This window comes from Asterias rubens, chromosome 15 (assembly GCF_902459465.1).
Source record: "Asterias rubens chromosome 15, eAstRub1.3, whole genome shotgun sequence".
In the NCBI taxonomy this organism is placed as follows: domain Eukaryota; kingdom Metazoa; phylum Echinodermata; class Asteroidea; order Forcipulatida; family Asteriidae; genus Asterias; species Asterias rubens.
This window is the reverse complement of record NC_047076.1, coordinates 13,664,820-13,677,542: the sequence shown is the minus strand read 5'-3', so window position 1 is coordinate 13,677,542 and position 12,723 is coordinate 13,664,820. Positions and strand designations below refer to the sequence as shown.

General features: G+C 34.4%; 1 protein-coding gene across 1 annotated transcript in view; it reads right to left on the bottom strand.

Moving 5' to 3' along the window:
- LOC117300026 (integrin beta-1-B-like) overlaps positions 1 to 5,937 on the bottom strand; it is a 31,732-nt gene extending 25,795 nt beyond the window's left edge. Inside the window, exon 1 of the mRNA XM_033783676.1 lies at positions 5,861 to 5,937. The gene's annotated coding sequence lies outside the window, so the exon portion shown is untranslated. The remainder of the gene's footprint in view (positions 1 to 5,860) is intronic.
- Between the last annotated feature and the right edge of the window lie 6,786 nt (positions 5,938 to 12,723).

Below are 12,723 nucleotides of genomic sequence, written 5' to 3'. Positions count from 1 at the left end.
CATGAACACTGTCAGTGACTTTTCTGTCAGCTCTATCGATCATGTACAGAACACCTTTAAAGGGCAGTTCCAGGAACAGCAGTTCATAAAATCAAAGCTCCGGTTTCATTTATGACAAATTTTCACTGAAAGGCTTGTTTGTTAAGGCATTGGACACTATTGGCAATAACTAAAAATAATTAACATAAACCTTACTTCGTAACAAGTAATGGGGAGAGGTTGGCCATATAAAACACTGAGAGAAATGGCTCCCTCTGAAGTAACATAATTTTCGACAAAGAATTGTCCACAAATTTTATTTCAAGCCCTCAGAATTAGATTTGGAGGTCTCAAAATCAAGCATCTGAAAGCACAGAACTTTGTGTGACAAGGGCGTTTTTTTCTTTGATTATTATCTCGCAACTTTGTTATTTTATGCTATTATGTTGAGATATAGGCCTACCAAGTAAGAAGACTGGTCTTTGACAATTACCAAAGGTGTCCAGTGCCTTTAAGATGCAAGCCCAATCTTCACCATGTACAATACGTCTTCCTCACTATATACTCCTGACTCACAGGACAGGGCCCAATTTCATAGAGCTGCTAAGCACAACAATTTGCTTACCAACAAAATTTCCACATGATTATCAGGATAAGCAAACAACAGCTGAATACCTGTAACAAGCAATATGCAACAAATGGAACTTTTTTTTGGTGCATGTCGTCCTGTTTTTATCAAGGAAGAAATTTCAAGCGAGGCAAATTTTTTTGCTTAGCAGCTCTATGAAATTGGGCCCTAATTTAGCCAAAATTTTCACAGAATAGATATTTATACATTGGTTGATTACGAAAAAACATGAACACTGTCTGTGACTTTTTGGTCAGCTCTATCTATCATGTAGAGCTGTATACCACCTTTAAAGGGCAGTTCGAGAAAGAAGCGAGTGTTGGACGTAACTAGAAAACCAGATGACTAATAATTGGATGATAATATAAGCCAACTGTCATCGGTATGGAATCGTGGAACACTTTGTCCAGAGATAAAATATATTTAGCAACAGAGATGACAGAGAGACTAGTATCTGCCTCTAAATATGGTGAAGGTATAGTCAGACTGTATGCAATGTAAGAGATGGTTGAGAGTATACCAGACTAATCCATTCTCTGAATTCAGACCTATTTATGGACTTTTTCAAAATTACGGCTTCGGCTGTTGTTTAGACAACTATTGCGCTTGCTTTTCGTACAAGCTCAGGGCTTCACCTTAGACGACAGAGCCTGTACAAAGCTGATTGTAAAGCCAAAGCCATGGATTTGAAAAAGGGCCAATTGTCTGCTTGATTGGAGTAATTGGTTTTTTCATCTTCATCTAAGAATTATATTGAACAACCACATTGATATTTTAAATAATTCACTTTTGCACAAAATTGTTGATGCCCACGCACTGTTTATGTTGGATTAAAACGACTATGGGTGCTAACAACCAATATTTATTCCTTGCCTTTCTAATTAAATAATTTTTGTCTCAGTTTTTTACTTTTAAGATGTAAAACAAATGACCAAATATGGTATAAAACTGATCAATACGTTTCACATACTAAAATATAATTGTGACTTGTTTTACCCATCTAAAAGACGACAGCACCTCAGCAAGTATTATTTTAAGGGAAGCTTTCTACTATTATTATCTTCAAACTGTTTAAGTTCAATGACAAGAAATCTGTGGACATTGTGTTTTGTCTTACAAGAAGTACCCACATCCTTATAAGAGAACAGACCAGGGCCCAATGTCATGGCTCTGCTTACCATAAGCAGGGAATTCTGTGCTTACGGCAAGTGTATTTCACGGGTTAGCGGCTACTTTGGGCTTCTGCGTGTGCGTACTCCACGTTACTAGGCATTCTACGCTTACAAGGCTAGCGCAGAAATTCAGCGCTTGCACGTAAGCGGTGAATCTCGATCGTAAGTGCAGAATTCGCAGTAAGCAGAGCCATGAAATTGGGCCAAGTACTTGTACAGTGTCGGGCCAGTAGACTCATGACTGGACCAGGTCCAACAGTCTTGTGTTTTTCAATTGAATAATAAAACCTCACTGTGAAATATCTTAAACAAAAACAAGTTGTGTTAGAATGTTGACTTTGAGTCTGATAAAGAGAGATGCATTTAATGACACTGGACACCTTTGGTAATTTGTCAAAAACCAGTCTTCTCGCATGGTTTATATCAACACTATGCATAAAATAACACACCTGTGAAAGTTTGAATTCAATTTGGAGTCGAAGTTGCGAGAAAATAATGGAAGAAAAAAACACCTTTGTCACACGAAGTTGTGTGCTTTCAAATGCTTGATTTCAGGACTTTAAATTCTGAATCTGAGGTCTCATAATCAAATCAAAATATTTTAGTGTAAAATTACTTCTTTCTCAAAAACTATGTTACTTCAGAGGGGGCCGTTTCTCACAATTTGTTTAATACTAAAATGTATCAACAGCTCCCTATTGCTCTTTACCAAGTAAGTTTTTATGCTAAACAATTATTTTGAGTAATTACCAATAGTGTCTAGTGCCTTTAAGAGAGGTATAATCTGAAGTTTTAATAAATCCCCAAAAAGTGACCAACTTAAAGGAAAAGAATATTTCAAACAGGTGGAGACTATCGGAATAAGACTCTTTACCACATCCACATTACTAACATATTAATCACCCAGGATCAATGAGTATGTGTCACTATGTAGGTTAACATCACAGAGCATCCCATGATGTCATTGAGGAGTGGTGGTACTTTACCTAGAGGTCATCTTGGGTCAAGGAGAAGGTCCTACTAAATACTATTGTCTACTTCCTTAAAAGACCGATTGTAATAATAGCATTGTAGTGTTACAGGGACGCAGTCGTCCATATTAGGTAAAATCAAGGACGCTGTCTGCATGGTTGGGTGCACAATCAATGGCAATTGTAAATACAATGGAGGAAAGAACCTTTCAACACCAAGTAGATCAATGCTAAATGTTTCAAGCTTTGCATGATGTGGATTTAGAAGGCTATTAAGTCAAGTATAATACAATAGGGCTTGGATTTATCACTGGACCACAGCACAGACCCGAGGTCAGCAATTTTTTCGCTAGCCTGTACTAAAGTGCATGACTGGACAAGTCAGGCGGTCTTGTGTTTTTCAAGTCAGGCAGTCTTGTGTTTTCCATTTGAATAATAAAACATTGATCCTGTGTAGAAACAAATAACAGTTATGTTCAATTGTTGAATTTGAGTCCCACAAACACCTTTCAATTCTATTGAGTAATGAAGTATGTAAACCAATGATAAATATTGTCTTTCCTAGTGGTGCTTACTCAAATAAAAACAGTACGCCTCTTAAGCTATTCTCAGTATTGTCAGAACAACAATGAGCAGAATACCAGTCAAATGTTATGTTGGCCGGTAACCTTGAAGCATGTTGTCTGAACTATTTCTGTGCGTTAAGCAACTCTATGAAACTTTGGCCCAAAGCAGATTGTAGTCAATAAGAGATTTCACACTTGAAGGTTGTACCCACAAGATGTAGTACAAAATGTTAATTTCTTATGCTAAATGAGATGAAATTACAGGGTCGTTTCCTGTAACATTCGTACAACCAGAATCAAGCCTCTGAACATACACAAATAGGCCTATGTTTCATTCTTGAAACAACTTGAAACATGATACATGTACTGTAGACTACTGAATGCAACACAGTGCACTGTATTTACATGTTTAACTAATGTTCAAGTCATCAACTTCAACAGCTCCCAGATAAGTTATGTAATTTCACCTATTTGTTTAGGCCTATTGTAAAATTGGTTATGAAGTGCTTCAAATAAAACCTGTGTGTGATTTTTGTACAATTTGATTTAATACAAACCTAGCATCAGTTTATGACAGTCAAAAGCTCAAACAATGTCCTTCTATGAGGTCAAAGTTTATAAGCTTTTAAAGATTTAACCAAAATGAGACTACATGTACATTGGATCTTCGGCATACATACACAACTTCCTTTGTACTGTGAGATTGAACCAAAAAAAGTTGTCTAGAGTGGGATTTGAACCAACGACTACCAGATCCACCTGTCGGTGTACTACCAACTGAGCTATCTAGCCCTAAGTTGGGGGTCTCCCTATTTTGTCAATATCTACATTGGTGATACCAGTTAGAAGCAATACAATCGTTATCTTCGAGGACCACACCCAAGTTTAAGATACAACGGGAAGTTTAAGACACAACCTTGAAAGCGGCAGCCCAAGGGATAATTTGTTTAAACACTTAAAAAGAGGATGTGACTTTTTGTTTCAATATATCAAAATAAACCATGGAGGGAAACTGACAATGAAATTGACCCTGTCAGTTTCCCTTGTGGTTTCGTTATTTGATATTTTGGTGGTTACACACAAAGTCATGGCAATTGTAAAAAAAGACTGAATACAACGAAGAGGTATCAAAGTAGAACTTAGTGGTTACAAGCAGGATATTGACATACTGAAACTTGACAATCGATTGATGTTGTTTTTACCGAGCAGAATGAAAATTCCATTCTAATTTTAACACAAAATAGTTGTTTTTTTTAATTTTATCATGATGATTATAAAAAGAAAGTGTTTTTTTTTCTGTTCAGTTTAAGAGATCAGAGTTTTCTGCAAAAAAAAAAAAAAAATTAAAATTGAATTGAAAAGTTTATCAACAAATTATTAATGTTTTCAATTCCTGTGTGTGCACAAGTGGAAATGACGTGCTAAACTAGTTCTATTGGTTAATCACTGCAAACCCTAAACAGTACGACTGAAAAAGAAGATGTAAAACAAATCAGAAAAAGTACAGCTCGAGTAATGTCTGTGATTGTGAGTAAAATGATTGATTGCACTTGTAGACGTCTTTGGTAAGTTTTTAGAGTATTTTTTGTCATCGCTGGTTTTGAGTGTTGATTTGAGAAACACATTGTACACATGTATCAATAATATAAACAGCATTCACTCGGACCCTAATTGTCAAACCAAATTGTTCAAAAGCATGGTTGGGACCAGCCAGCTTCTTGGAAGCAAATACACAGAACTTGGTCAAAGGGTTTGGGGTTCTTTTTGTAGGACATAAAACACAATGTCCACAGATTTACATCAAACTTACTGAGTTTGAAGATAAAGATGGTAGAAAGGTTCCCTTAGAATATAACTTGCTGTGGTGCTGTAGTTTTTGAGGGGAAAAAGAAGTCATGAAAATAATGTTTGATGTCATAATGCGCTGAAAATTATTATAGCAGGTTGAAAGTACTATCGTCACAGTGTTTTACTTATTTCTAAAAAAAAAAACTACAGCACCTCACTCAGCAAGTAATATTTTAAGGTTTCAAGCTTTCTACATACTATTATTATCTTCAAACGGCAAAAATTTAATGATGTAAATCTGTGGACATTGTGTTTTGTGTTATATGATACAAAAAGTACACCAATCCTTTTGAAGTAAAATGTTCTATTTTAAAATATTAATCCAACTACGGACTAAATAAAGCAACTGCATGTAACCTATAATAATGGTTACCTACACTACAAAGTACGTGTATGATCGTGGCGGTAGTCAGGTTGTACTGTGTTTGAATTCATTAATCATTGACTTTTTGGAAACCATTTATGGCAAATGTTTCTGCTTCTGCCTGATGTAGTGATACTGCTGGGAGAAACTGCAAACTCGTCAAGTTATACTTTTATTTTAGTTACCGGAACTAAACAAAAAATGTATCTTTCTACCTTCACAGTAACACTTGAAAGAACTAGTAATAAAGGGGTAGACTAGCTTGGTCATAAGGTGAAAAGTAACAGTCGTGAAATTAAATGAAAACTACAATAAAATTGAGACAAACTTACCGTCCGACTTCTTCAACTTGTTCAGACTTTTGCAGTTTCTAAACTCAAACTAAACCCATATACTTCCGGTACGTGTGGTTTGTTAGTGCCCTAAACTTGTGCTAGTCTACCCTGCAGTCGTCTAAGAATGACGCGCAGCCTTCACTGTATGTAAATAGTGCATTGAGACCACATCACCGACGAATTTTATAACGATGGACTAGGAAACAAGTTTATTATTAATATGACGTATAGGCAAATGTTAAATTATTTTCAACAGAGGGCGATGTTTATAACATTCGGGGTGGGTGCACTTACTTATCCCCGCCCCTCCCCTTATTCAAAACTGTTAGGGGATGAAAATTGTTGTACCGTGCCAAATATTGTAGAGGGTGCCCCCTAAATATTCCTGTACTCTTAACAGACTTTTTAAACTCGTGTACAGAACTGCTCCCTAAAATCCTTGCCAGAATTCTTGAGATTTTAACTTTAAGAAAACAAAAGGAGGGGCGTGGTCCGTGTGCACCATTATGCCATAAAGCTGGCACAAAATGTATTATTTTGATACTGAATGAAATGTTTCCTTTCAAACAATTGATTATTGGACCACTTACGTAGGACTAGCCATAATACAAGAAAGTTTTTAAATCATACAGAGGAAGGGATAAACTTTCTTACAAAATGTTCTGATGTTGTTTTGTGTGCAGAGAGAGCTAGAGCAAAATGATTTTGATAAAAGTTGAAATGACCCTATACAATTTATGAATAGCGCCCTCAATATTGAAATTCGAGGGTGGGGGCGGGGATGAGAGTCATTGCTGATAAAACAAATTAATTGGTAACTGGAATCCAAAGCTTTATTATGAAACATTTTATTGAAATTGTGGAATTTCCACCTTTTGGTAATATAAGTCTCTGGAATTAAATAATTCAGTGCTTCTGGGAAGATAACATTCAGCACAAAAAACCAGTAGATCAAATTGTATAACTTTTAGTCACTGGGCCCACTTACTTCCAGCCTTGTGTAGAAAAAAACTAGCTAAGCACTATAAAATTATGCTTACCAGAACAAGATTACCAGCCAAAATACCAAGGTATAGTTTGTTACCTGCTAATGTTTGCTTAGCAGAAATCTTTAAGCAAGACTTTGTGGTAAAGCAACTTTATGAAACTGTACCCAAGTTTGAACTCAGATAAGTGTAAAACTTATCAATCCTACTTGAAGGGTAAGGAAAATAAAAATACTGCATGCCTTCTTCTTTTGATTAAACTTAACCAAGAATTAACCAACAGCCAAAGCTAAATCAAATAACCAGCCCCCAATCAATCAGTCGTGGAAGCATATAATTTTCAAAGGGAGACCCCCCCCCCCCTCCCCAACCAACAAACCTACTGACCCAAGAGACAAAAGAAACAATTTGAGAGACTCATTCTGTCTGATTCTAAGTTATTTATTTATTTTTCTTGAAAACATCATCTGATTCGTTCTCTTTTCTTACAAAATCATTTTACATGTTAATATGATTGAGTTTTAAAGAAGCCTGATACATCACGTTTGATTGTCTAACAGTACAAAGTATGATCATCTTTACATATTGTAACATGTTTTTCATTGCATGTAGTATAGTAGCCATTCTAAATAGAATAATAAAGTATTTTTGACAGAAAGAATGATTTATGAAAACACTTTTTATTAGAGTCCTTTGTCCTGTTTTGGGGTAATCAGATCAGAGTGTTCATCATTTTTAACCTTTGCATTTTAGTTATGCAACCCTTTCCTTTTACCAGAACCCAATTTGTTAGATCTACTTGCAGAAAATACAGCTTAACAGTTTTCTGCTAAGAGCCATATGAGCCTGGTAGCTCACCTGGGCCCAATTTCATAGCGCTGCTAAGCACAAAAAATTCTTCCTTGATGAAATCAGGAATAGCAACCAATATTCCATTTGTTGCATATTGCTTGTTAATGGTATTCAGCTGTTGTTTGCTTATCCTGAAAATCACATGAAAATTTGGTTGGTAATCCTGTTTTTATCAAGGCAAAAATTTCATGCTAAGCAAATTTTTTGTGCTTAGCAGCTCTATGAAACTGGGCTCTGGTAAGCATCGTTTTGCTGTGCTTAGATACTTTTGTGCTTAAGCAGCTCTATGAAATTGGGCCATACACCAATTCAAACCGATCATAACAAATATATTCCGGGTTGTCTAATCAATCATGTTGCTAACAGTTGCATAATAGTATAATATAATTTAAATAAAATAAAATATAAATCTTCTTAGAGATAAACATAAAACTATTCCAGACCAAATTTTTTAATTTTGTTTTTCTGGTGTCCATCTAATCTGTAGGCAATCCTTGTTTAGAAATAAAATGAACACAAATCATGACCATTTTCCTGCTGAGTAAAAATCAATTTCTAATTCTTTGCCAAAAGATAATTTCAATTTCTTATTTTCATTCTTGACAAGGTCTAGTGGCACATGTAACTTTCATAAATACATTTAACTACTCTTCTTTCTAACGTTTGTATTACATACTACAGTTTCTTATTTTCTACACTAGTTGTTTTAGACTACAATACAATTTTAAAAAGTGTTGATTTTGCAACAAAGTTCTGATCGTTGATGATGAATGCACTCATTGTAATTTGGTGACAAAACTCTACCATTACATTACCATCATAAAAGTGAAAATGTAATTTGTATTACCCCCAGAGATACATGGAGAAATTGATATTAAGTTGTCTTAAAATTCTTGCATAGTTATCTTCACATCTAAACAATAGCTCCCACAATTCTGTTCCCAATTTCATAGAGCTGCTTTAACAGAAAATATTGCTTAATAACTGTCTGCTTAACAGAAAGGAGCATGATACCAGTCACAAATTGTATATGTGCCATGGTATTTTGGCTGGGGAACCGTGTTCTGGCAAGCATACTTTTGTTGTGCTTACTATAGCTACTATTTGTGCTTTAGCAGCTCTATGAAATTGGGGCATGGAAGTCCACTGTGAACAGAAAACTTTCACGACTAATAAAATAAAGTTGACATTGAATCAATGGCGAGTATAGGAATGTCCAGCCTCGCTACCATGGGGCAGCGTGCCAGATCGATAGCTCTCGATATACTGAGAAACAACGCTGATTGGCTCATGAAATTGGTTAAATGCATAAGATGTAGATGTAAAGTGCACACACTCATAGTTTTAAGATGTTTGCATGTTTGCACGAACACGAAAAAATAAAAAAAATAAAACGGGGGATCGATCACAGGCCTAATTAAAAGTGTTAAATTCTCGTACATTTTAACGAACCTATTCCAGGGGTTATGAGCGAACAAGGCATGCTGGGAAAAAAGTGCGGCAAGATCGATCACCCCTGGGAACGAGGTTGAATAATTCCTGATATACGAAACACATACTTTGTCTGCGAGTATCTTCACCACAATGTTGACAAAATCAACGCCTGAATACAAACTTTCTTTACATATTTACTGATTCTTACTTTGTCTTTCATTGGTGTATAAAACAATAGATCATATTAATTTTTTATAGTAATCACACACATTATATATACACATTTTTTTTTTTTGGTTAAGAATTCTCTAATGTCGATACTTTCTCAAGTGCAAAAATAGGCCACCATGAACTAAAATCAATGAAATTGTCAAGAGGTATACCATCTGATGCTTGGTTTTTGAAAGAGCAAGGGCACCAAGGCATTTTCTCTTTTGTAAAGGGCACCTCTATAAGGAAATTCAACATTATTTTTGGAACATTTTAGAAACCACCAAACGATTGTCTTGGTGAGACTGACCTGGGAGATCTTGTAGGCTTCAGACTCTAAAACACTATGTTCACAGATTTACATTAAACTTTAACAGATTGAAGATAATTACAGTAGAAAGCTTCCCTTAAAATATTACTTGCTGAGGTGCTGTAGTTTTTGAGAAAAGAGTAAAACAATGTCACAAAAATCATTTTCGCCTCAGTTTTAGCGTGTAAAAACGTATTAACCAGTTATGGTATCTTATAGTATAATACCATAACTGGTTAATTTCTTTTTACAAATTAGTTTGTGACTTGTTTTACTAATTTCTCAAAAACTACAGCACCTCAGCACGTAATATTTTCAGGGAAGCTTTATACTATCATTATCTTCAAGTCGTGTAAGTTTAATGTAAATCTGTGGACATTTGGAAAAAGTACCCGAATCCTTTAAGAATAAAGAACCTAATGGAAAATTGCTTTCTTCTAAAAGATGAAATTCCAGGTATGTTTTTAAAAGGCCTGATTAATTAAGTCGGTTCATAAATAACTTCATCTTCCCTACAATCAGTTCGACACTCAAGAAAATATCAACATTTGCAGAAAACCTCTTTTTTAAATAGTTTGAGCAAGGCACATTCAAATAAATCATTATCTTGCCAACTTATAACAATGAAGTTACATGCCCCTTTAAAGTACTTAAAGTATTTCTTTGACTAGTGGCAGTAATATCATTTAAAGGGATTCGTTTTATGTAAGCAGCAAGATAAGATATTGATACTATTAATCATTAATCATCATCATTGCACATCATTTCAAGATTATTTGACTTTCAATAACTGAGTTTTAAGAGGTACATTGATTAAATGAATCAGCATCAATCACATATCGATTTTATATACAGTTGAAATTGCTTAAATGTCAATGTTTTTTGTTGAAACCATTGGACCTTTCTTTTTGTAAAAATCCGTCTAGATTCAAAACGAACTCGGTGCTTAAAGACTAGTTATCAATTTCTCCGTGGAAAAGTTATCCGAAGTATTCAAGTTTGTTTCTTTTGAAAAAAGCATCGTTTAAATGGAACAGGTGTTTTCGGACATTTTGCAACTTCATGAATATTAAGACATCTACGAATGAACAACTTGAGAACAATGTTTTATAAAGAATGGACGGAACAATAATTACAGTACTATAATACATAATCTTAAATGTAGCTTGGCAATCACAAAAATCAAAATTACTTTACAGTTTCATTTTTCTTCTTTTAATTTCAATCATGGGCCTCTAGCCAGAAATTGTTACCCAGTTTTACAAACATCATTGCGAAACAGTTTTTGAACGATCTGGTTCCGCTGATCTCTTTGACTTACAAACACGGACAAAATCTCTCCTATACACAAAACATCTTACGGAAAGCTACTGAGTACAGAAAAAGGTCAAAATAGTTTAAAAGGCAAATTGCCAGAGTTTTTTTTCCGGATATCTTTGGATTACAAATACAATAATGAAAACTTCATCTTTACTTCTGTTTAGTTTAAAAATGTAGCAATATACTTATATCTTGAGTATTTTTGTTAAAATGTCACTTTTACTTATTTCTCTTACTATCTTTAAAAAAAAAAGACCGCTGGATTGGTTTTTCATATTTTAAACAACATTTGATGATTGATAGAATTTTCCCAAAATGTTTACATCCCAGGCTATTTCTTTTTGTTCTGGATGTGAAGTTGAGAGTATGGCAACAGAAGATGCAAACTCTATATTTTTTTCTTCAAAAAGAAAGAAGCCTTGAATTATTCGATTTTGGGATGCATTCAATAAATTTGAAAGAAAATTATAATCGATTTCAAAGACTCTTCTTGAAAGACAAACAAAAAAGACACCTTACCTTTTTTGCAGACCAGCCATCTTGTTTAACATTGTAATTAAATCAAGTTGACGTTTTTTTGGGTGCTAAATCAGTGACTAAAATGTTTTATATGCTCCTAGAGTCATGTTCACATAATAAAAATTACATTTTTAAATATTTTGTTTTCCAATAAGGGTTTTATTTCTAATTCAATGTCGTTATATGGACTTTTAAACATAAAAAAAGAAGAAATTTGATAAATTAAAAGAACAATAAATATTTTCTGATTTCTATAAATAAATAATCTTTGGTTTCTATTTTAATTGCTCAAAACTTTTAAAGATGTATAGCCCGAGAAGTACCTTGAAAATTAATAGTGTAATTTCATTGTCTTCATCTCTGAGATGTATTTGAAAGACTTTTTCAAACAGGACTCTGTAATTTTCTCAAACACTTCTGAGGAATTTGTGATCATGAACTCAAAAGTGATAACAACATTTTAAAATTGTTTTTGTTAATTTTGTTTATGATCAGAATAGACTTTGTTTGCGGCAAATCAGTAAATGAATTTATCTTTAAAGCGTTTCTGTAAAGAAAAAAAACAACAGAAAATGAGTTTGTGACTCTGTACTGAAAGCAAAAGAGGGGTCAACTTTCTTAATGCTGTTTTGTGTACGCAAAGGACCTAACCTGAACCATATATAGTTTCCCAAAACATTAACTGTTCATCATCAGAAAACGTTAATGAACACCAACAAAGTTGTTAAACCTCAGTTTTGACTACTCTGATACCCTGTAAATAAACCTGAATCCTTTCCTTACAGACGACCCTACCTCAGTTTTGACTACTCTGATACCCTGTCAATAAACCGGAATCCTTTCCTTACAGACGACCCTAGATACTGAAAGACCCGTTTGATTTCTAGTTCTACAATCCACACTCACACCAGCACGGCAACTTTCCCCCAGTCTTCAAATAAAGATTTTATGTCTTTATGGAATATATACATCTTCCAGTGTATTTTACCCCAATATAACAATACTCGCAAATACTAAAAGCACCCCCCCCCCCCAAAAAAAAGAAGACGTTTTCCATTTTTGAAATTATCAAGAATGTCGAATTTCTTTTGATTTTCACCACAACGTTCACAAGATATTTCACTTAAAAACTAATCACTGTTATGATTACAAATCTAGTCTCTAAATTTGTTATAAAAGTATCCGTATAAAACTTGCTATAGGGTTCTGGCTCAGTCCTCATAGAACGT